Genomic DNA, 27,206 nt, shown 5'->3' on the forward strand with positions numbered 1-27,206 from the left:
GAACTTGTTTATCTTGGAAATACATTAGAATCAGAATCGGAAGAACATTTATTGCAAAGACATACTACATACAGTATTTATGAGAAATCTCTTTTGATGAAAGTGTTCTACAAACACACAAATAAAGCATATGTTACAATTTAGAGTTAAAAAAGGTGCAAGTTATAGAGGAATGTTATGAGAGAAGAATAGTGCACCATTTTGCAGAAGAAGACCACCATTGCCGATAAAACAATATGAAATTAGATTAAATGATTTATACTCAAGTAGAATAAGGGTTTGCAATACCATTGCCATTCATTTAACTAGGTTGCTGTGTGACCAAAACTTTTTATTCTTTAGAAATAATTTAGAAATAACACTTTACACATTAGCAGCCTTTTGATTGGCATCAGGGAACACAAACACAGGGTCAAGCAAAACACTTTATATTTTAAGTAAAAGGGTAAAACAATCTGCTTACAAATATGTGATTGTATAACTTAGATATGTGTACTTCCTGCAGTACATAGTTTCTGATTATTAAGAAATTCATAGAGGACCAATAGTCTCAAAAAATATATATCTATATATATTCCGACATAAAGTATGTATAAGACACAGCCATGGGATGAGATCCAAACAGCAGGCTGCAACATAGATTAAGATGATATATACTGCAACACAAATGTGCTTGGATCAGTTCCAAACAAAGATATAGACTGCTCTCCTGTCTGTCATAGACAAAATCAGGATACAAAACAACTCCTTATATAGTTTTGCATTTTAAATGTGCAAAATAATTTGCTATATAAATATATATTTTTAAATTCAAATAGTGAGTTTGGTGCTTTGTGAAGTTTATCATTCTCGTTTATGAACACTTCTATCAGCTAAATATGAACTTTTTTCCTACAGCATTGAACATTTAAAGATTAAAAGTAAATCAGTGATTTCTCATGCCTTTGTTTTAATTTTGTAATTCTTCTGTTTCTGTAGTTGAGTGTAAAGCCTGCATCTTCTAGTTTGACCCATTTTTCTTTTAATCAGTATTTTGTTTTAATAGATTGCTCCTATTGTTCTATTAAACTCTTTGAATTGCGGTGTTGACACCGACTGAAGTCCTCATTTGAAACGGTAACAAATCATGAAAAATAGTATTTTCATTCTCCATGAAAGAAATGCAAAAATAATAATAAATTTTTAATGCCACTCTGGTTGTTAAAAATGTTTAATTTACACTTTTGATTTGACTATTAAAGAAATTGAGGAAACTTCTACATACTATCATTTTTAACCAACTATGTATACCTGCAAAAGTTCAAAACTAATACGAAAAAAATTAGGAACTGAACTGCTGGAGCGTGTTCACATACATTTTGTTTTTGTGCTTACCTCCAGTGAGAATGATCTTATTATGTCATTCACATTCATATCACATACAAAAATAATCACTGAGGTATGTGTTAGTGAAATGTTTTAATGAAGAAAGCTGCTGCAGGTGTATGTGTTGAATAAAGGTCTGGATGCAGGGTTGTAAATTAGAAGGTAGTGAACTCTTTCACCTATCCTTATGCAGTAATTTGAGATGTGTAGTTGGGTATGGTGATGCTTCTCATTATGTTCTTATCTTTCAGTTTATCCCACAGGTGTTTTATCAACATCTCAATATTCATGGGGCATTTTAAAGTTCCACAGGCATTTGAAATCGATGGTCCATCATACTTAATAAAAACACCTGAGGTGCTTTTCCATACATAAGTAATTTGCTTCACATTGGATCCAGCTGATTTTTTTGTTTCAGAAAAAGGCTCAATATTATCTGAATTATTCATCTAAAAATCTCTTTATAAACTGGACATGTTTACAAAGGTTATCCTATTTCAGAAGCTTATTTTTGACATGCCTCCAAAGCAACCTTTGGGTATGTGGGAGGCTGGATTAATGATGCCAACCTGCCAATCAATGCTCCAGTACTCCATTAGGGATTGGACATAAAGAGGTTTTTTAATCACTTAACTCATTATAAGTACTAGTCAGATCAACATTGCACCCAATGGTCAAAGAAAGGGTGTCATATATATACCCCAGACTAACAAGTGGTAAACTATTAATTAGAAGTCCTTTTAAGTGTGAAAAAATTTAAAATGCATGTAACAAAGTAAATAAAATTCCTTTTATTACATTAATTATGAACCGGTCACTTGGAGCCAACAATCTTGCAGTTTTTTTAGTTTCTGATCTTACCTAATAAAATACAAATTTCATGTTTGGAAAAAAGAAATACAATGTAGGAGTATACAATATTTATTCATATAGGGATTATTTCAGCTTCAACAGGAGAAGCAATAAAATAGTTGAGTGTTACATTAAAGTCATGAAACACGGAAGTTGCAGCCTTGATTGTATACAAAGCAAGTACCATCTTTCTATGTGCAGATAAAGGATTTATTGACACTCTTACAAGAATATTGAGACTGTCTGCCCTTGTCTGTCTTTGTTTTCCCCATAAGTTTTGGTACATGTACCAATTTAACAGTTGCCAATGCAAAACAAATACAGCACTTCTCCTGGGTACAACCATACCAAACACATACTACACATCAGCAAACCCATTAATCACGTGCAACAGCACAAGAAAGTGCTGGAATATATAAAAAGCTCTGATCACAGAAATATACACATTTAAAATAAGGTTTGTTTTTTGTTTGCTTTTTGGTTGTTTTGGACTTTGCATTATTCATGTGTTTGCAGCAGGTTTCCCCAATTATGGAGGATCTAGCTGCTTCCTGCAGCATTGAACTTGTTGGCCACAGTGGGACCTAATGCAAAAAAAATCTAATAAAATAGTGACACCAAAACAAAACAGATAAGACTCCCAGCTAACAATGCACTTTATGTTATGAAAAGGTTATGATAAAGAAAGAAACACCAAGCCTTTGGTGTACCACTCCAAAGCTTGTCCTGTTTGTGACAAATGAGAAGATTTTATCTTAAATTTATGGAACAGATTATTAATATGACTGATTTCTTTTACTGAACCAAGGAAAAGTTTACAGAAAAAAAAAAATCTAATCCCAATGTTGGCAACACACATTGTTACAGATAGAGTTAAAAGACAGATGACCCCCACCCAAACATGATTGTTTTGGCCATTTCATATGGACCTCCCTTTTCTTATTAGTACAGCCTTCTGAGAAGAGATTACTGTTTTGTTTTTATGTCCCATGGGCACCAAAATCGAGAAAAGGGGAAAGGATTCTAGGGGGCCCATGACTGCAAGGTGCCCAGAGAGGTACTAATATAATTCTAATGCTGGCAAATTAATATGGCAGTAATAAATTTCAATTACACATTCATGGTTTTTATAATGTATTGGTAAAGCTAACTTGATTTGTTTTTTGACCCATTTCTTATTGCCCACTACCTTTTCTATCCATGTAAAAGTGTTTAGTCCTCCACCTGCTCTGACTCCATCAGAAAATATGTAGAGAAAATTCAGGATTTGTATACTTCACTCTAGTTTTAGTTAATGCAGGCAAACATTAAAAAAACAAAACAAACTGTTTCGATCAGACATATCAGTTTCAGCCTCTGTCAAACCCCCAACCCATTTTCCTGAAATCAGAAGACTGATTTCCAACAACCACACACACACACACACACACACACAAATGGGCACACATATATCTGTGTGCCTGTGTGTGACCATATACATATTTTATTCAGTTCATACAATATTCCATATCATTTTGCTTGTGAAATCCTGCTTTTTTTGTTTCTATGTGAGTCTAATTTACTTATTTTACATCTGCTGATTTCATTTTATTATTGTTTACTTGTTGCATAATGTTTAATAGACAATAATGTTCAAGTTGCAATGAATCACAAAGGGCATTTTGTTTGTTTGTATTTTCTTTTTTTTGCTGATTTTTTTTATTTCTCCACATATTATATGATTCCGTATTAATAGAACAATATGTGTTTAACCTTTTATTTGCAGGTAATTAAGTTTAAGAGAAATATATATCTCATTATTTAAATAAAACAAAGGGGTTTTAGATGATAGGGCATTAGTCTTGAACAAATAATTTAATCTAAAATATTTGTACTGCTAACTTTTCATCTTCCTGAACTAGCCTTCTTATTCTGTTCAGACATCAACAAGGCAATTGTTTCTCTTTTTTGGGGGGTGATTCTCTGTAAACCACAGTTATGATGGACAGGATAAAAAATACTCTATATATTTTACATAAAGTTGCTTAATATGAACCGCAGCAAGTTGTCTTTAACACATCTAGATTTATAAATGCATTAAGATGCTGCTATGCAAGAGTACCCAATAAAGTGGTAATTAAGTGGAACTATATAGGTAAGGTTGTATATTCACGAAGGATCATAAGAATAAACATGTCGCCATGTGATGTAGTTTTAAGAAAAGCTTTTGAATTCTGCGAATGCTGGGATTTTTCTTTCAGTGTTTCACCAGAATATACAGTAACATCTTCAACAAATATGTTGGACACTAAGAGAGCTCTTAAGGTAAAAATAAACTATTATGATGTGTGAGTAGGAATCTTAGTATGCCTAATAGTTGGTCCAAGCATAACATATGGTGAAAAGACTGAGAGAAAGGAACAATCTTCTCCATTGAAAGAACAAAATTTAATTAACAAGACATTAGTGGCTTGTGTGGGGATCACGTTTGGGGTTGACCTCCTCACCCAGTATAGTCAAGTTAATGAGCACTTAAATATCTATGCAATTATTTGTATGCAGATAAAATAAAAAATCAAAGCAATAAAAAGTAAATTTCATCCATTTGGCCTTTCTTATCTTCAAATACCTGACAAACAATCCTAGATACATTCTAGTTAATGATAGTACTGGCTCCTGCTCATTTGAGTTCAGACTGCTAGAAGATGTCCACATGATTGCTGCAAGAAATTTTGTTACCTCTATGAGCTCACCTTGTCTCAAATTCTCAGTCTCACACCCTTCCTTGACTTCAGCATCTGATTCAGAACTCACTATATCTATAAGAATAAATAACTGGTATTAACCTCTTAACATACAAATAACCCACATTTTTAGAGCAACTCACTTTGTATTTTTAGAGCCTGCTAAAAATAATGTAAGGGTCATGTATTTCCTCATTATCTTGATTTAAGGATGTCAACCAAATAGTCATAATGGTAAGCATCCACAAAAGGGAACAAAGTCCTCCTTGATTACTTAAACAACAATCTCACCTTGTCTTTGCTCATCTTCAGAAGAGCCACCAGGACTGGCTACTACTGCTCCAGCTGCTGACGCTGATACAGTGCCAATTTTAGTTTCTGAAACTGGTTAATGTTAACTGCTAAGGTTAGCTGGTGCATAATAGTCTTTATACTTACAGCAGCAAGCAGACTGGCTTGCAACTAAGTTAAACAGCTACTCTAGATGAACAGATGACAGATAACTTTAACAATAACTTGAAGTTATCATATATACTTTAAATAATACTCTAAACAAATTATGACACCAGTTAATTGGAGGGCCAGACTCATTAAAGGTAAAAACATAAAAGTATTTGGTATCCATGCGCCCCTCTTCCTATGAGGACCATGGGTAGTCAGGTCAACTAACCCCCCTCCCCCCACCATCCATTAACTGGTCTGGTAGACTAGCGGGGTGGTTCCCGTTCATAAGAAGGGGAAACGGAGAGTGTGTGTCAACTATAGAGTAATCACACTTCTCAGCCTCCTTTTTTAGGCCTATCACAGGGTACTGCAGGGGAAAGTCTGGTTGAAGCTTCAGCTTCAGGAGGAGCAGTGTGGTGTTCGTTCCACCTATGGAACATTGGACTCGCTCTACTTTCTCTGCAGGGTGCTCAATGGTACACAACGGTGTTTGCTCGACTAGTTCACATATGTCTGGTGGACATTTAGAAGACCGGTTTAACTGTGTCGCTTGTGGCGCTCTGTGGGGAGCACTCCAGGAATACAGAGTCGGGAGCCTTTTACCAGGGGCCATCCGGTCTCTGTACAAGTGGAGCAGGAGTTCGGTCCACATCACCTGCTCTAAGTTGAACTTGTCCCCTGTGTCCAGCAGAGCTGCCCTCTGTCATCGGTCCTGTTCAAAAAGGATTTCCGGACACGGCCAAAGGCCGGAGGGTGTCTGGTTTGGGGACATGTGAATTTCAACCCTGCTCTGTGCAGATGACAATATTCTGCTGGGTCCCTCCTGCCAAGACCTACAGCACGCATTAAGGCATTTTGCAAAAAGTGCTTGCAAACCAGCTTTCTCCACAGGGTGGCCTGGCACTCCCTCCCTTAGAGATAGGGGGAAGAGCTCAGTAATCCAGGAGAGGCTTTAAGAAGAGCCGTTTCTCCTTCACATGGACGGAGTCAGCTGAGGTGGCTTGGACATCTTATTCAGAGGCCCCCTGGGCATTTCTCTTGGAATGTCTTCCAGGCACGTCACATCAGGAGGATACCCAGGATGGGACACCCGTGGAGGGGCTATTTCTCTGGCTGGGCTGGGAGCACCTCAGGCTTCTAGGAGCAGAGCTGGAGGTCTGCTGAGGGGGGAACTCTGGGAGTCTCTTCTGAGACTGGTCCCAGATAAAGTGCAAGACAACAAGTACCGATTCATATAATACACACTAGGCTAGAAAAAAACAAACATTATTGCATTTGATCAATTACCTCATCGGAAATTTACTAACACACCATTATTACACTTTAGAGTTAAAAATTTGTAATTAAACCTATTAGTACTGCAATTAACTTTTTTTAATCATTTCTGCCTTCTTCTTTGTGCTATTTTGATATAATTTTTAGTGAAGATTAGAATATTGATTCACCAGGAAATTATCTAAAGGGCACTCTGCCTGTTTTCTTTTTGTTTTTTCTTGCTTATTGTACTTTCAAACCCCTCTGTACCTTGTCTACACTCTGTTCATCGTCTGCATCTAATCAAGAGATGCCTCCTAGTATTGCTCCTGCAGCAATCGTTTCTGCTTTTGACAGCAATGCTGTCCTGGAAAGTCAATTACAAAATCATTATGATCCATGCTTATGAAACCTAATATATAAAAATAGAAACATGCCAATGTATATATATATATATATGTGTGTGTATATATATATATATATATATATATATATATATATATATATATATATATATATATATATATATATATACCGAATGGTAATGGCAAAAATAAATTAAATGGTGAGTTCAAAAACTGAGCAAATTATACTTGGCTTGAGCTAAAATATTAAGCTTTGAAAGTATTTGCTATTCAGCTTAAAGAAACAGTTTAGACTACGTAATAACTCAAGAGTTGATTTGTCATACCAGTGCAGAGTTTAATCATTCAGGGCATGAATCTATGTGGGAGTAGTCAGAAAGAGACTATTTCTGACCAGAAAACTTGCTGGGAATTTGCCAGAGGACATCTGATAAATACCAGGACCTTGGGGAGTATTTTATTTTCATGAATCCATGGTACAGCTAAGCATTTGGAGTTAATGCAACACACCATTTGTACAGAACCCCAAAAAACTGAACATTATCTTCAACAATTATAGATAGATATGACAGAACTCACCTATTTGGGAAGTTTTTCTGAGAAAAATTGTCAGAAATCAAGAAGAAGAAAGAGTTGCTGATAAAATTAAAATAGAACACTGAAATATCAAAATAAGAATAAACCGTTTCTGGTACATTACATTTCAAAAATTGGAGTAAAGCTCAGCAGCAGAAAAACCATACCTGGGGGAGTACCATAGTAAACTCCACGCAAGTTTGTTTCTTGATCCATAATACCATGTCTAAAGTTTGCTATAATGGGATCTCCTTTGTGTCACAAAGATATTTGTTTCAGGACTAAGTAAAATAGTTAATAGATAAATTACAGTCAGAGCTGTGACAACCTAGAAATCATATTTTGGTTTGACATCAAAATATCAAAAAGCAACTATAAAGCAAACAAGGGGATTTTTATTACATTTTAAAAATAAACACTTATTGTATGGCTGAAATATTCCTGCTGAATAATATGTGAATATATAGTCTTGGGAATAAAGTACACAAGTTGGATTATTAATTCTTGTTTTGCTTCCCAGATATTTTACAATTAACATTTTGAACCTTTAAAGGAATACGCATACTATTTTGCTATAAAAACAACAAGATAAATCTATTATTTCGTTTCATTCCAATTTCTGGAAAAATGTCAAAGTGACGGGAACCTCGAGGCACTGTTTTGAGAACTGGGCAAGTAATTAAGTTAGAAAAAACATAGCTGGGAAATCTATCTGGGGTAATATGGTGAGAATGCTGCAAGGCATAAAGTTGCATATACACACAAAAAAAAAGCTGAGATGCTTACAAATCCTACGCATCACCTTCATATTACAAATTACAGGACATGAAGCGTTGTGGAAACGATAACTGTAGAAGACCCAAAAAGAAAATATCCAGTAAAACTCAACTTGATCAAAAGCTATCTGCTGTTATTTAGTGCAATTTCCGAAAGCTCTTTTACTCGGATTTTAATATTCAACAGTTGAAATAGAATAAGCCTAGACTCATTAAGAATGTCAAAATTCTTAGGCAAACAGCTATTTCAACAAAAACAAACAGTATCACTGACTGGAATTGCAAGCAACAGAAAACTTCCCAAACAATCACGAGTGGGGTCAGGGGTGAGGAGATTGCACAAACAGCTTCCCTGACCCAAATTTATTGCTTTTATTTGGCATAGCCACACACACACTATAACTTTGTGCTTTTAAAACTAGGCCAGTAAAGAAAGATGTTCTTCTCTAGAGTGAAACCTCTTTGTGAAAGAAAGTTCTGAGACATGTTTCTACAAAACTAAATTTAATTGGTTTTCATTGAACATTTAAAGATCCAGTTTATGAATTTTGTCATTATTCACTATGCAAGCTACAGTTTACTACTAAATAATACCATTAACTTTACCAGTTCGGCTCAACATAGTTACATAAATATATACCAAATATTCTAACACAATATAAGATTGCTTTGGATCTATGTTATTACTTTATCATAATATTCCAAAACTAGATCTATCATTAGAAATGTTGTTTTTGAAGCATCAAATGTGAATAATGAATTGTTACTTACACTGGATGCATCAGTTGGAGATTGGGATTATATCCAACTGTCTACCCTATTAATGTGTATTTCTGCTGGGCAATAAATGTGTCAAAGTATCGTTGCTGGATCCATGTTTTTCAGGATTTCAGCAATCAGACTTACATCACCTGTTTTAACTGACTGGCCCTTTAAAATAGCACAAAAGAAATGTGATATTATTGAAATACAACAGTATGTTTGTAGGTGTCAACAGTCTAGTGTTCTACAGCTGAAGAGCATCTGTATTTCTAGGTTACTTTGGTTGAGCCTGCTGGCTGTATCATTCCACACCTTCTGCTTAATCTGACCATTGCTTGTGTTGTCAGTCAGGCTATAGCCAGGCTGGTCATTTAGCCTAAGAACTCGGTGTCACGTTAAAAATGGTTCAGTAGAGAGTGAGCTGAGCAGTTTTTTTAGCTAAATTATTTATGGATTCCTTGAGAAATTCTTTCACTAAATGATGGTCCTGCAAAATAAATATTTAAAAAATGTTAATTCTTTTTTTTACCTTTAATTGACATCTTATCAAGATATATATAAAAAAAACAAATAAAAGAAATATATATATTGCTATGAGCAACACAGAGATTCATCTACTGCTTATTTGAGCTCATAGTGATAACAAGTCAGGATCCTCTCCTCAGCAACACTCTCCTGATCATTCTAAGAAATCCCAACATGTGTCAAGGTGAGGGTCTAAACAATCGATCAATAGATTTTTTTTTCTTTCTTACTTAATCGCAATAGACAAATGCAATTTAAGTTGACTTCCCCAATCTCTCTATCCATGTCTTGCTCCATCCCATCCCAGTCCATCTCATAATTAAGTTTTGCACAAACTTGCCATACAGTAAATATTAATCGGAGAAAAAAAAAAAAAAACATAGTGCTTATTATTGCTTGAATAAATAAACCATCCATAGTGAAAAAAGTATGTTTTGTTGATGTACATGGTACCAACAGCACATTAGAAAAAAAACTGTTATAAAAATCCCCTGAAACACTTTCGGACATATTGTCATGTCAACACAAATCAATGAAAGCAATGCTGGAATGAGAGATCTCCCAAGCTTGACATTTTTTACTCCTCGGAACAGGATGTGCTGGAGAGCTGTAAACAAGTAGCAGTGGTCAAGTCCTCACGGTGTTATTGTTATTGTTAAACTACATACATCTGCCCCTAGCCTGAATGCTTCATCAACAACAATGATCACAATACTTGATGCATTCCTCTTGTTTTCTATCCTTCATTCTGCTTTTGTGATCTGTTTTAAATTTCATTTTGAAGTGCTGGACCTCTTCACATCTTAAACAACCTCCTGCTGTGCCATCCTCAGACCTCACACTGCGTCATAATCACACGTTGCAGGTGGCAGTGAATCAAGCTCTGTATCAGGCAGACATAAGAGGCTCAGTTTCAGAGAGAATGCAACACAGTGACTCGATGTAATCTTTCAAACCTCAAAGTCATGAGATGAGAAGCAGACACAACAAAAGGACCATGCATCTTCTGCTATCTTCAAAGCCAAAGTCAGGAGGATAAATAAGTGTTATTTATAAAATAATAAATACAAAGTTAATATGAATAGAAAAAGATAGTGATGAATGCAAGAGGGGCTTTATGGTATTTCTTTGTAATATCCAAAATAATTGCTTATTTTGGCATTGTGGTAGAACAAATGTTTTGTATAAAAATACAGTTTGCGTGTTTTTATGTAAACTTATGAAAAGGATTTGAATAGAAAAAAAATTGAATTTGTCTCTCTGGATAACGCTGGTGAACATTTTTTTTTCTGATCCCTGATTTATTTATCACAATCAGGGTATGTTTCCTTCATGTTCAATATCTTTTGAGTCTAACAGAAAGCTACATGCAATATGAAATGAAAAAGCCCCACAGCCTTTGACTGGTATTTTAAGAAGATGGGTTTGAATTCTATCTTTCTCCTGTGAGATGTTGCTTTGGTTTGATTTTTTTTTAATGCTGTTTATAAGATTTCATCTCCAAATATAAACTTTAAGGCCAGACAGGTTGCTCATGAATTTTTTTATCTCCATTCTGATTTTTTTCCACTGACTGCATATAGAGAGGCTTTGACTACGCAGAGTGAGCGGATCCTGATATTTGCAGGTTTTTTTCACTTGTCTCTGTGCCCCACAAATTGTCGCACATTTGACCCGGACAGATTATAAAAGGTTTAAAAATTATAACAACAAAAAAGGCAGCTACAAAGTCAGCCCCACTTTATGACCAGACTGCTGAGCAGCTCTTCAAACCAGAACAGATAGAGGATTTTAATAGGCTTATATTAGAAATATAATGGCAACTAAGTTTGAAGAAAAAGAAATCACAGCAATAAATGCTGTGGGATGGTTTAATTGGGTAACAGATGAGCAGTGAGAGTTGTTTGTTGTTTTTGTGAGGCTCAAAGAGGATCACTGCTTTGCTTTTCCTGTCCATCCATCCATCCATCCATCCATCCATCCATCCATCCATCCATCCATCCATCCATCTCCTATTGATCACTTATTTTCTGCATGCAAGAAAATACTAAGAACTACTTACAAAATACAGCAGCATTTGCAGAAAATGGTGTTTCTGAAAAGGCTTTAAGAAGAAAACAAGCTTTTTACTTTTTATTTTTCATGAATTCACACATATGACTAAACTGAAATGACAAGTTGTCTGTGATTTTTATGTGACATCTGTGTTAAATGCCACATCAATGTTGTATATAGAGCCTCAGTCAGGGGAGACAGTGTCATATATTAGTCATGAAGTACATGTTAGTAAGAATGGCTGACATTTGGGTGCTTGTCATTCGAGGTCAATCACCCCTCGGGGAATGACCACTTGCAGATAATCACACTGGCCTATTGATGCACACACAAACATCACATAAGCCAATGAATGTTTGCCTTCAGGGTGGTGTGATGATAGAAGTTTCAACTACTTATAAGACTGATCTTCAGTCATAACTTGCTACCTATCCTTAAAGTATGTACCTCCACTTGTTATGTATCATATTATCAACTATTCTATACAATACATCATAAGGCTGAATAGCACAAAACATCAATTGATATTCTATTGGACATTTAAAAAAAAGAAAGCGACTGGTTCTTAGGAAACCAAAGCCAAACACAATGTGCTTCCAACTAAGTTGTGGATAGAGCAGCTGCTTAGTCTGGATAGCAGCATACTGTTGCAGTCACACTTTTATTTTTAAACTTCTGGTTTGTGTCACTTCAGTGAGAGCAAATCAAATGGCAGGAGTGACGTGTACCTGTCACAGCCGGCTTTTAAATAAATTGTTTTATCCTTTTAAACAGGTGTTTTGCAAAGTTTTTTTGGGATTTTGCTTTAAAACACAACTTTTTTTCATAAAAGTCAAAAATTTCCAAAGCTATCAGATGTTTTTTTAATACAGTCTTTAATAAGCTGGTAGGCTACATATTTTTTGTGTCACATTAGTGCCATATGTCTGTGAACTTAGAATCCATTTATCGTAATTACTGTTGCCACCCTATAACATTTGCAAGAACTCATTAACATCGTGCAATTAGTGGCAAAATGTCAATACCCAGACATAAGCGTAATATGCTGGATATGTGCCTAGTTGTTCTACAATAATAGAGTTTCTCAGAGTTTCAGCTTTAGAACTAAACCATATTTATTTAGTGACATTTCTTGGAATTAGAATAAAATATTATACAAAAAAAATAATACAAAAAACCCCCCTGACACCTCAGAGACTAGATCTGTGTTAAAACTTGTTCATTTAATATGCATTAAATCATATAAAGTGGACATAAAAAAAAAAAAAGTGAGTTGCCAGTATAATTAAAGTGGGGTTCTTCTTTTTGTAGGACGTTTTATGCAACCTGTAACCACAAAATGATCAAGGCTCTGCCAGGTAAACAGATTTAGATAGCACACCAATTTATATCTTTTACACAGAATTCAAAAATAAAGTTCTTTCTTATTAATTTCAACAATAGGTTGCATTTTAAAAAGAATCGAATTCACATCAAAGCTCTTCAAGCGAAAGTTAAGCCCTACTCTTAACAGAATGATAAACTTCTGGGGAAAAAAAATCAAGAACATTTTAGCCATGTGTGTTATTGCATACTAACTATGGGATTTAATCATTGTTGGATATAAATCAAGGCACCACATTAAGTGCTGTCTAAAAATTATTCACTGTTTTTAAAAACTAAAAGGATATATATTTTTTTCCCCATAGAGTAACAGCTTTATTTTGTGACGTCCGCATCATGTATCACCCCTAATAGAGAGATAATTGTATCGCAGCATCTCTATTAATACATTTTAGTGGGAAACCAAAAATGAAAAATGTGCCTAAGTATTAAGAGCTCACTACTTCAGTCTGGAGAAGAAGTCTACCGTTAAGCTAAACGTAATTTCTTTTCTGCGACTGAGACACAGGTTAGGTATTTATTTTTTATTTACCATTTTTTTAGCTAGGAAAGGGAACTTGAGATTAAAAACCTGTATTTCAAGGGAGTTCTGGCAAAGAGGCAGCAAACTTACACATTGAACATCATGACATTTAAAGATAATTTGAATATAATCTATCAATTTGATTAAAAGTTAAAGATTATAAAATCTTCAGGGTATATTTTAGATAAAATTCACTTAATTCACTTAATTAAATTAAGCAGTTGGGCTATGTTTTGATACAGTTCTTTAGGTTTCATACGTTTAGCTTTTCTTAAGTTGTTTTATGTTAAACTTATTTTGTAACATTTGATAATATATTTCTATAACTTTTTTTAAGCATTTTTCTAGTGGTTATTTTTCATGGCCCAACACAGAAGAGCGGCCGCCTCTGGACAAGACTCCGCAGTACACCTACACCTTATGGACAAAGGACATTCTTTTGAGGACCAGAATGTCCATATTCTGGATAAAGAAAATAGGTGGTTTGAGAGGGGCGTGAAGGAAGCCATCTATGTTAAGAGAGAAAAACCAACTTTAAACAGAGGTGGTGGACTCAGATTCCAGCTTCCAAAAACATACAATTCAATCATAGACATGATCCCTTCCAGATATCACCAAACCCCCCACCCCATCACAGAGGAACGAGGGACCTACCCGCCCCAGCCGGTGAACAATACCTCCTTAACGACCAACCCTTAACAATCATAGACAGGTTTCAGGTATTACAGGAGACAATCCCCCCCTTAATGGCTATCCCCCCTTTAACGACCGACCCCTAGAATCATAGACAGGTTCAGATATTACAGGCTAACGATGGAACTAACGACCCATTCATCGGTTACCATTGCATGTTTCCAAGCGATACAAGGCGTTGTCTATATAAGACTCAAACTCACTGCGGATCCAGACATTTGAATTGAGAAAGCTTCCTGGAGAGGTGGCGAAACGTCTTCAAATCTTGAAAACCAAGTCCAGTGGATATTTTTTGAATTTTTTTTTGAATTTTTATGGAAAGCATTTTTCTAGCATTTTATCTATACAGTATGTATTATAAATGAACCATTGTCATCTTAACTATTATCAGCTTAACTAGAGCAGAGTACTCAACTTTTCTATGGATCTGCAGCACCATGTAAAGCTGGGGAGCATCCTTTCTACTCAAAAACCATCAACACCAGTTTATTCCTTTTAATCCTTTTTTGTTCTTAATACTGTGGTTGTTTTAACACTATTACAACCCAATCAGTAGATAAAAAGTCAAATTCATTATTTGTGCACACAAACCTGGCAATTAAAGTTCTTTAATTTCATCCTAACTTGCCAGAACACAGTATTTTCTTTAATAAAGTTCAGTAATATGAAGAAAATAAAATGAAAGAACCACATTCCCCTCTCTAAGAGCAATCTGTAAACATACATTTTGTATTTGAATCTTCCCGTATCTCTGCCAAAGCCCTTCTCACTGCTTCATACGTCCTACTAAATATCAACATATTATGACTTTTCATTTTGTGAGCACCATCTGAAAACACCAGTTGCCTGTTTTACTGGAATAAATGGAGCGCTGTCTCCCTTTCGTTGCATCCTTCCAGTGCTGTTGCACCAATTTCATCATTTCTTTCTTTTCTCACCCTTTTCCTTGATCATTTGATTTGAATAATTAAAGCAATTTGGCTTAAAGGCTCGTTTGATATTTTATCTGCCTTTTCATCACCAGGGATTTCAATACAAGTAGTAATTTTTCCCAAACGCTATTGTTTTTTCCCGGGACACTAAACCTTAGCTTTGTAAGAATTCATAAATTACATACATTTTGTCTAAAGTTGATAGTGATTCTCAACATAATGGTATCTCTGTATCCCTAACATTTTCTTCTAATTCTGACACAGCATAGGCTTTCATAATATTTTGTTTCTCCTATACTAAACTTATCTCCCTATTCCAGCTACTGTCTGTTATAATCACTCACCTATCTTTCCTCCACTAATCACACAGTTAAGTATACATACTGTTCAGCTCAGTGACTGTTGGAATCTCCTGTTGCCTGCCTTCTTTAGCTCCTGATGCATCTTGTGCTTTACATTTTTGCGGATAGTTTTCACTCTATCAATTTTCTCAGTCTTGCTTTTTTCTTTATTGCTGGCTTGACTTATGTTAAAGGTACACTATGCAACCGGTGTTGATTTTCCAGCGAGGCTCCCCCCAGAGGGCGAAAGTAAAATTGCACTGTCGTAAATATGCACAGCTGTTCTCCTGGTTTCTCCGTCAAGCCAGGCGCGGTTGTTTTGAGCTTAGCAGCGAATGACTAATGCTGCGTTCACACTGGACGTAGCTGGCGCGACAGAAGCAGCGAGTTTACATGCAAAGTCAATGGTTGACGCGCGTCAAGGCGCAGCAAAAGGTCCCGCGGCGCGTTTTGAGATGCAGGTGCAGCACGTCTGAGCAGCTGAAGCAGCGCGTTTAAGCATCTGACGCAGGGAGAGAGACACAGCGCTGATGATCACTCCTCTTAAACAGTTTATTGACGCCTAAATTAACTGAAAATGCAGAAATCTGCCGGCAGAATATGCAGTTTGGATTATTTAGATGAAAAACACCTACCAGCTGCCGCGGTGAACTGCGAGGAGGCAACCCGGCCAGAGGCTGCTGATGACGGGATCCCTGCTGTTGGCGCATACCTGGTATGTGGAGGTCTGAGCGGCTCCGACAGAAAAAATATGGAAGGCAGGACAATAATCTGAATGAACTGACTGCACTGATTACGTTTTCAGGTGTATTTTCTCACTTAAAAACATATTAAAACTACTTTATTCCCACTGATCACAGCAAATATAGCTGCAAGGCAGAGAAAGGATAGTGAAGCTCCGTCCAACGCGCGTCAGACACACTTTTGCACCGCGCAGCCAGAGCAGCAAAGCTGCTTCAGCCGCGCGTCAGAACTAACTGGTACAAGCAGCAAAAATGAAGCAGCAGACGAGATTTTGCTAGCAACGAGCATGCTTTTAACTGGGGGGTGTAGCAGTTCTCGCCGTAAAGCAAGACTGACTCTCACGAGACTTCTGAGCCTGTGGGTGCGGGTCGTTGCTCCTGCAATTGCAAGTGCAGTATTTCCCCCACAGACCACCAGGGCGGCCGAGAATACCTTTGTTTAACCTGAAATTACTCATTTAATCATCCAAAACGTTATGGAACACATTAATTAACTGAAAAATGTTGCATAGTGTGCCTTTAAAATACCCATTAATCCTACCTGCCTGCAAGACATTTAGAAGTCAACATAGTGGAATTTTGTGTTTATTTTGTGTCTTGATACCTAAACTGAGAGTGAAAACTAGGGTGAAGAAGTGATTGGGGAGAATTTTGAATATCCTGGGCATAGATTAAGAGTAGTTCAATAACCACGGAGCCCCTCAGGTAATATTGGAAGATTAAGATTTAGTGTCGTTGAAAGAGGAGACGGTTGGTGAGATGATTCAACATATAGAACAGATGGATGCTGTCTGACATGATTAATGATTCAACTAATGAGCTGAAAAAGTTCCTCTGTCCTTCTCAGAGCATTTTAAAGTCATTTGTTTTTTTCTTTTATTAACATTTTATGTTGATTTGAGCTTTTTCAGAGCTGTCAGTGACTCAAAATTTTGCAATTCCTCTTTTCAAAACAATTTCTGCATTATATCACATTTATATAATTGTAATTGTAAATCAATCTGCTTCTTAAGGTGCATCACACATAATGGTTTGTCCTGAGTGATTTCCTAAAGTCAGCAATTGCTGAATGGTAAATGCGTAGTTAGGGCAGGTTTTTGTAGTTAAAGTTATAATTTGTGCTTGTTTTGTTAAACATTATTGTATAGGTCACCCAGAGGTCACCACCCCCCATTATGATCTGAACTGATGGTGCTACTTTATTGCATATTTGTACATGTGTAACATATAATATCTTTTTCTGTCGGCCAATGATGTCACCATCCAACCAGACATTAGCACTGCACTTGTTTCTGAATATAAAGTTTTTGCATAATATATGTAATTTCTGTGCTGATATATAATATAAGAGTGTGCATGTTTACCTTATTGTATTTAGTGAGTTGTATGATTGTTTCACAATATTTAGTAGTTTATCAGCCTCCCAGATCCCTCCATTTGGCTGTTACCCCTAGCACTCTATTGTATTTCCTGTCAAATCTCACTATTTGGACTTCACAACAAAAGCACAGATGAAACATAACATTATAGACTGCTGCTAAATAGTTCTATATGCAAAACTTTTGGTAAAGCCTCAGAAACACTTAAAAAGTGGTCAGATGGTCAGAGAAGTTTAAACATTACCATGTCCTAAACACCAAAGCAATAGAAACTAAAATTTTAAAAAGTTGTCCCCTTTGGTTTATCCAAAGCTGCATCTGAATGATTGATTCAGGGGAACCTCCTTCTATCTAGCCAAGCACCAGAGCTGGGGGGAGGCAATGGTTAGCCAGGGTTTGCACTGGAGGTAAGGGAAGCTAACGTACAGTCCTTCTAGGGCTAAATGAAAACAACTTTTAAAAAAGCCACCTCGAAACCTCTTAAGAGCATCCCTTATTTTATCCTTTGACGATGTTATTTTCTTTATATTACATTTTGACTGAAAAAACCTTTGTCTGTGCTGCATGTATTTAACCTCTGTCACAACCACAACAAGCCCCTGATTGGTTGCTGCAACACGATTTAAGAGAAAAGTTCTGATTTTTCAACTTCAGTGGTCACCACCTGTCAAGTACATAGCATGTGATGAGGATGAAGGGGCGAACACTCTCACTGCGTGAATTTCACCAGTGGCCGCCTTACCACTCTTGACTGCAAGGTTTGCATAGGGAAAATATGTAAATCCACCCTGATCGGCGTAAATTTAGACACTGGTGTGAACGCACCATTACATGTCCACTTTATAATAATATATGCCTCCTCTGTTTCTCACTGTGATGCTGAAGAACTGACATCTCTAAATCTTCGGCTTTACAGCAGTCACCTTGAAATTTTGTCAAAACTGGCCGGTATTTATATTAAATTATAATTTAATCCACCTCAGTAATCGTCACTCTCATCTGATGCAAATTAATTTCAGATCTTGATGCTGCCACTATGGCTCAATGTGGGTACAGAATCCTCCTGCAAATGAGCAGGGAAAAAAATAATAATAATAAAAATTTTTTTTTGAAATATTCAGAAATCTTTGCAGCTATTCAGTGTTTCTGTTGGCCTCCTGCTGCCTCACCAAATAGATATGATTTGACCTAATCTATGCTAGGGAAATCTACTGTTGTAAACGGTATGTAACAAAAGCTTAGTAACATCAATGTTGGTTTTGTTTTATTCCAATTATGACTGATTCATTAGTAGCATTACATAAATTCTTTCCCTTGCAAATTCAGAAATTAGCTAAGACTGTTAATGAAACAAAAATCAGGAAATTTTGCAAGGACAAGTCAACTTTATAACAGATATCCACACATATGTCAAGTTAAACCTAAATTTACTAGTCAATACAAGTTCCAGATCTTAGGAAACAATTTAGATTTTTACAAATGTTTGAATGTAGTTTAAGTGGTACTGTATGTAACCAAGGGGAAAGATCCAGATATGTCTTTCTTTCTTTCTAACTCCTTCATTGCTGCAGGAGAACTTCATTTACTCACTCTTAACTTCAAATGAAATGACTCAAACATAAATAAAACAGCAAGTTAACCCTGCAGCCCTTACCCTGTCTCTCATAGTTAAATAATATACTTAATTTCCCACATAACAATATGTGCTAACAGCAGCTAGATTAAACTCGCCACATTGTGTTGATTTAAACTACAGGATCTTGTGGAATGAGATCAGTCTATACAAATATGTTTATTGAATGATAATTTGATTGCTTAAGAACGATATTTTTTTTTTCATATAAAACCACAGTAAGAAATTTCCATCATGTATGTATCATTTGACTGTGCAAATTCTGAGAAAGAATCATAGTATTGCAGCTATAATTTCAGCTTGTTTTGGTACAATAAGCTGTCCAAGCAACAAAAACTCCCCTCCCAGCAAAGCTACACGCTGAGCTTCTTCGGCCGACACTGATAATGTGCCTCCTCTTTAATTATTTTTACAGGATACTACCCGCAGCGAAGCGCTTCTTTTCACAAAAAAGTATTTTCAATTACTTGAGAAAGGGAAAAGTGCCAGGCTCCACTGAGCCTCAGCAGCACGGCAGTCAGTGTTCAATGAACAGTGCTGTCGGTTTTCTTATTTAATGTTAACTAAAGAGCAAAACTAATTTAGATTTTTACTCTTTGTTCAATCACCCTGTGGTAAAATAAACAGGATTTTTTTCCTCACGGTGGATAAGTACAAAAAATCAAAGTCATGACAGGGTTAATGAATGTTACACAGCTGTGACAAACGCTGTGATGAAAACCTTGCATCTCTGCAGCACAGTGGTGCCCTGCTTAAAAACTGGATCTAGTTCAGATAAAATGCACATAGAGAATGCATTAAAATGCTGTTTAGGTTGAGTCTCGTCTTCCCCTCAGGACTAATTTAAAATTTAAACATGTATGATTTATACATGTTGCTATACAACCTTCACATAAATATTGCATTTTGAGAACTGAAATTTACTTAACCCCAAAAGAGAAAAAAATAATTAGTCAAGGGAATTATTGAATAAATCAATCGTAATGAATTTATGCCTGTTACGACTTCCACCATAGTATATAAGGTATATTATGTATTTATATAAGGTATATAATACATATATAGAAAAATTCCAAAATCTAAAAGATAGCAAAAATCAATGAAAAAGATATATGAAATCCTGAGTGATGCTGCCTAGGCTGGACATAGTTACACATCTATTCAGACATCCCTTACACACCTAGTAAGGAAGAGATTAGAACCAGTATACTCACAGGAGACCATGAAAACAAACATCTCTTGCCTGAAGTTACGGTAAAAGCTAAAAAAATTGCTGCATCATCAATGTTAAGGGGAAAAACCCAGAAGATTTTTCAATAGCAGCTTTGTATGCTTCACCTCATATTCAACCACACAATGGATGGAAAACAGATAGTGGCAGAACAAAATAATATCCTGATGGTTCGGTAAGATCAGGTTTGTAAATGGACAGTACAATTTATTCTCCCTGTAGAGGATAAGTGAGTTTTCAAATGAAGTGTCCTTTGTTAAACACCAGTACGGGCTTTCTTTGCTAAGGGTCCTCGAGTTTTTCTGATTATGGAGACAAAATCAAAGACTGAAAAAAACTTTGGTAGAGGCACAATGCCATCTTTGGTTGGAAAAACCCCATTGTGTGCCTGTTGGGCTGGAGGCCCATGGTTACGAAAAACTTTAGACCTAATAAAGTTAAAATTGTATGTTTAATTTAAACAATTTATTATCTTTTTTTTCATCTTTTATTTATGTGAAAGTTTTTTATTTGATCAAAACAAAGCAAAAAAATATTGCCTGGTAAAAAAGTTGTGCAACAATTAACTGCTTCTAAATGTACATTTTAAGAAATACAAAAAAAAAATGTACGTTCTATGTCAAGTTTAAAATGTTACAAATTTTATCAACCAAACTCCTTATTTATTTACAGCACAGAGTGCTTAATAACTTGTGGCTTTTAATAGACATGTAAATAAAAAGCAGAGTCTATAATTGAACAATCTCAACAACAGTGATAGATCAGACCATGCAGCATTCAGATGATAGGGTCAGAATTGGATGAACAATATGCGTTGATTCTGTTCTACATGAACAGTCCAGCCTGCAAATGGTGATAAAATTGTTCAGGAAAAAAATTCTTAGAACAGTTTTGGCCCCTCTGAAATTGTTTAAATGCAACAGCCTGTTATCAGAATCATTCCTGACCTTGTCCAAGTCAAAGGACAGAAGGAATACCCATCCTCAGATTTTAACTGCACCATGCTCAAATAATCTCAAACTGCTTTCTTAACACACCTTTAAGATGATGATGGTGCCATCTGATCTGTACTGGAACCAATACCTCATTCTAAAAGTTAACATAGAGTCATGTTTAATAAAGAATATATGTCTCTATAAATGTTATTTGTATGAAAAAAAAAAAAAATTAAAATACCTTTTGAAAATAATAACCTATAGAATGTTTTCAAGAAATTTTCTAATGTAATTTTTTTAATTACATTTTATCTTGGTCTGGTGTAATATTCTATTCGTAAATGACAGTTTCTCTGAAATCTCAGTCGGAAGTCATTAAAATAACTGAATTGGAGCCTAGAAAACATCAGTCCATGTATACTTAATCTACATAACGTGTTTCACTTAGTTCAGTTTCTGAAGAAAATTAAATCTTTAATAATATTTAAATGGATAGAGGATTAGTTTATATCTGGAGCCAAGATTACATAAACCGACAGCATAGGCTGTTATATACAGTATAGCTTTTAGATTTAGATTTACTTCCAGGACAGTAGATATAAATAGTCTCTCTGTCAATATGCCAAAGTTAGCCACTAGACTATTTTCCACGTTGACTCTACAGACAGATGAGAAAGGTTACCCTAAAAAAATAAGAGTAAAAGAACGTACATACATTAACAATAAAACAATTACAATACATTAAGTAGACACACTCTAATATGTAAATGGACATCAAAAGTGAAAAAGGGAAAATAATTCTGCCTGCATACAAAGGCTGCCTGCTGAGCTGTTTGCATTATTTTACTCTTAACTTTTTATCTCTTAGGCAAAATTGTAGACTTGGACTGGAACTTCATACCAGGGACCCTCAGGGATTAATATTATTTAGATTTTATGGTAAAAGAATTCACCTTTTTTTTTATTCTAAACTGAAAGGAAAAAATAATTTGAGCTTATATCAATACTTTAGAATTTCAGTAAATACTCAAATTGTTGTAGTCTTTAAAGCCTTTTTTCAATTAGAAGCCTTTCTTTCAATAAAAGGCATCACTCAGATATCAAACATTTCATGTAAATGAATCATTGAAACTGTGAGATATAGGTGGTTTAAATGTAAGCTGATATAAAGGTCTGCATAACGCTGAATATAGGTGAAGCAAATACATCCAATAATAGGTACCTACAAGGGAATGATGATAAACCTCCCTTTAATCTTCACTCCTACACTATGTTAGTGGCCTCTTCCACTTAAACCGATGTTCAATGAGAAGTTAAAGTATTGTACGGCAAAAATAAATTAGAGCTGTATTGTTGTTGTTTTTATATAATACAGTGTTAACCCTTTAAAAGGAAATGTTTTTTTTCAGCAGCAAAAAAAGTAAAAAAAAGGATTGAAATCAAAGAAATATTGTCCGAGAAAAAATGAGTACATGTAATCCATCTAGAAGGCAGCAGAATCCTGCTCACCCAGTGGACTGCAGCCAATAAAACATCACCTTTTCTAATTCAGAAGGGACTTCTCCTTCAGCTGTTCCATAAACCTGATTAATTGTGGGTTCAGGCCTTTCCTCATACTGGTAAGAACCTGGCTCTACAGTATTACAGAGTGGCTCTTTATGGGTTATGTCATGTGTTATATATAAAAAGACAAATGCCTGAGCCTACTTTATTAAACAGAGGCATGCACTGGGACACTTGCATCATGCCATGTCATGCCACACATAGATACATACAGTCAAAAGCTAAGAAATGTCAGAAAAGCTAAATCACAATTTACCAAAAGTAGTCCACTTTATCTCTTTATTTCTTTCTTTGTATTTTTTTTTCTCTTCTATCTCTGTAGGTGAAATAATATTTATTTTTAAAAAATATTCACTGTTTCCCAGGCTACAATCTGTGAACAATGCTTTATAAGGTGACAACTTAAAAAAAAAAGTAACAAATTCTTACATCTATTATAGTACGTATAAGTAAGTGTTGGCCTAGGTGTCATCTTTTGATAAACATTTAAAGAAAATGTGTTATACCTCTTACAGAAACAAATGTATTTCAAATAGTGATAAAAAATGAATTCCTTCTAGTTCAAATCATCATAATAAATACAGTTATAATAAGGATATCTGTAAAATGCTGAATTAACACCATGTATAATTAGATACAATTTTTAAATGACATGCTCTTGTTATATAGAACATTACCTTTTGCTGTCTTAGTTTTCATCCTTACCGTCAGACTGGAGGGTTGATCCCCTAGTTTCCTCCAAATGTAGTTTCCCTAACAGAAACGCTTCAATACCAACAAATCTGAGTTTTTTTTCAAAGCAAGGGAAACATATAGGAGGCTTCTTCTAGCTAACCGAATAGAGGAATTACTCTCAAATAAAGGTGAAGATGATAAATTGATAAATGGCATCAGGATGGTTATATATTTGCGATAAATCATGCAACCTTAATTTAAAATGACATCTATTTCTAACTTTTTTAGTTTGAATTAGGATTTTCATCCAATGAAAATGAATGTGATATTCAAAGAAAATTCAAAACTGCTGCAGGAGCATTAACTTCCGGAACGGTACTATTTTTCTACATTCTCTAAATTTTTGTTAAAAGAAAAAAAAATTAATGTTACAAGAGTATCTTTGTCACTTGCTTTAAGATCCAGTTTCTCTGCTGAACTCCCACTCTGGCCCTGACCATCACGTGACTCTAAAATAAATTTGCCGTGGAGCAGTGGGTATTACAAATTTCCCGCAGCAATAATGACAGCAGGCAAGTGATAAGCTCAGTATTCTAATGTTGGATATTAGAGACGGCTGTCTAATTATTATTGCGGCTGGCAGGGTCATGCAGAATATCAAACATCAGAAGATATTGAGATGTCTGTTCTGCCAAACCGTGCTTTACATCCTTTTAAAAACCATTACCTCTCAGGCAGCATAAATAAGTTTATCTTCTCCAATAATCACACATTGCTCTTACGTCTAAAATAAAACCAACCCAAGCAGTTGAATTGCTAATAAGTGAGAGCTTAAAACACATGAGCACTCAACATAAAACCCTTTTTTTTTTACTAAAAAAGTGAGTGCAAAAAGGCTTGAAAGTTGCATTTTAATTTACTGACGTCTTTTCAATTCTGTTTAGCAGAAATTCTAGAAAGTTGAATCAAATTTGTGAGGAGTCCTTTCACACATTATTCTTCATGCAGTGTATCAATCATGGCAGATTTCTTAAAAAAGTGAACAAGAATACTAACAAAAGAACTTGGTGTACTTTTACCATTTCTGGAGTTTTCAGGTAAAAATTATTGGTCTTTGTCAGACTGAAATAGTATTTCAAGTCTGTGTTTAAAAAAAAGAGCTCTAAAGTGAGCAAGTGCCTAAGAAATGGAACAACACCCTAAATAGAGATGTGCCGTATACAGTATCTAAAACCCTAGAGTTTAAAAACAGTCTGCCTTTTGCTTTCGTGTTTGTAATTTCTTTAGGTTTAACTGTAAAAGCAAATTCATGCATAAAGTAAAGAGAGAAGCTGCACCAGGGTTAGTTTCTGTCAGTGAAAGCTCACATTACAGAGCCATGTATATTTAGGTAACCTGCTTTGGGGGGTCTATTTGCGCTGTAGAAAAGTCATTTGCAACATACTCATTGAAAATGTACCACAAGAGCAATAACAGGACTGCACCATGCTACCTTTTCATTAAGGTAACTTAAACTTCTATAGATTTTTATAGCAAATCTATTAGAGCTATCACACTCCACAAGACACAGCTAAAACTCAATCAATTTCTCATCCACAACAAGCAAAATTGAGATCTGGCCCAGGTGACCTATAATGAATATATGAGTAGTATGCTGTAACCAGGACCTACACATTTAAAACATCTCATCCGAACATAGAGCTTGCCTAAGTCACACAGGAGAGACAAGGCATGCAGCCAGAGATCTCATTTGCATCAACTGTACAAGCAGAGTAACTAGGAGGATGTAACCCTTGGGTCATTGCTTGATATATGTGCTCATCAATCAACATCGGAAACGGTGACAGCATGACCGATGCTGAGCTGCCTCATTTCAACCCTAAGTTCACAAAGTATGCTTAGTTAAACATCTCTTTTGTTTTTAATTAGCAAATATCTCTTTGGTTTTGGTGCAGTTTATAATATTATATAATTGCATGATGAATGAGTCTAATGCTGTTTATACAACAATTAGATTCAGTAAATGTCTTTGTTTCCTTACCTTAATGAGAAGATATGCCAGTGTTGGCAGGGTTTCATGGGTGTTGTGTCAGGTCCAGAGTGAAACTGGTCAGACCTTCATTCGTGTGTGACAGTGCTGGAACTCTGGTGTGTGCTCCGGGAGGATCCTCTCGCAAGTCAGCAACAGCAGCCCTAAAGCTCTGTTTAGGGAGATCCGACAGGCGGGTGCTGGAAGCAGACTCGTCTCTGATGCTCTCTGCTTCTCTCTTCCTTTTGTCTGTTTCTCTCTCAGTCTTCTGCTTTCACTCTCGCTCCAGTCCCTTCTCTGCTGCTCTACTCGCTCTCTCTCCACTTAAATCTCCTTCCAGCACATGAATTCTCCACACTGCATATCCTCCCTCTCTTGTTCAGACATAGGCACACAACACTGTCAGTCTCAACACTGTATGCCCCACATTTTTTGCTTCTCACCTCATGTAGTCCTTGTTGCCCACCGTTGTAGATTTACACCGGGTTTACAGCTATAAATATTTTCTGAATAAGATTATTCTCTTGTTGTGAGCATTACATGGCATACGTACACAGTAATGAACAACATGGAAGAGAAAGACACCGAGGCAAAGATTCTGGGGAAAGATAAAAGAAAAGGCAAGGGAATAATGATGGGAAACAAAGATTCCTGGATGCAGAAAAAACAACCTGGTGGGACTGTGACTTTGAAGTGCAAAGAAATATTTTATGTCTTTGCCAAAAAGCACAGTTTATTGCAGTTTTATAACTGTCATAAAATAGAGCTGTGTATGCCATTGCTCTTTTTGAATGTATTTTACAATGTGATGGAAGATCTATAGTAAGAAAAAACAAGCAATGATTACTTTAAAGAATCAATACAGCTTGTCTGTTCTGTTGCTTCTGAGTATACAATAGTCTATAAAACAGACAACTATCAAAGGCAAAGATGTCTTGTTTTTGAGAGATATTTCAAATGCTTAAAGTCTATCTTTCTTTCTAAGCATGTTTTGGCAGTGTCTTTATGTTGTGTTTGCTTCTAAGCCTCATCCACCTGTTCAGTCTTGGCTACAATACCTAGATTTTCCCCTAAATCATCAGTAAACAGACAGCAGCTACAGAAACCCACCTGACCAACAGACAAACAGCTTTTCTGACATCTGGTGCCTGCACTGTATACAAAGGAACAGATAAAATACAGTATGCAACAACAGTTTTAAATTCACTCATTTTGCCTCACTCAAATGAAAAGTACAATGGATTTTATGATGGATTTGCTGCCAAAAGGTGTAAAAGTCTAAATCAAAAGTAACCTCAACACCCCTGCCTGCCAATACAAGACTTGAACTTTCGTTTAATTTTATCAAACTTTAATGAAGAAGTTCTGATTTGGAGACAAGCTGAGTGTCCTAGGGTAGATAATGGGCTATATATATATACAGTATATATATCCATCCATCCATTTTCT

The 27,206-nt window shown here is 35.7% G+C and overlaps 1 protein-coding gene across 1 annotated transcript in view; it reads right to left on the reverse strand.

The window, feature by feature from the left end:
- The window catches only part of opn7b (opsin 7, group member b), a 90,849-nt gene extending 64,672 nt beyond the window's left edge, over positions 1-26,177 (reverse strand). The window contains exon 1 of the mRNA XM_038271336.1: positions 25,770-26,177. The gene's annotated coding sequence lies outside the window, so the exon portion shown is untranslated. The remainder of the gene's footprint in view (positions 1-25,769) is intronic.
- Positions 26,178-27,206: the final 1,029 nt, after the last annotated feature.

This window comes from Cyprinodon tularosa, unplaced genomic scaffold (genome assembly GCF_016077235.1).
Source record: "Cyprinodon tularosa strain WSP-4 unplaced genomic scaffold, ASM1607723v1 ctg8, whole genome shotgun sequence".
NCBI classification, from domain to species: domain Eukaryota; kingdom Metazoa; phylum Chordata; class Actinopteri; order Cyprinodontiformes; family Cyprinodontidae; genus Cyprinodon; species Cyprinodon tularosa.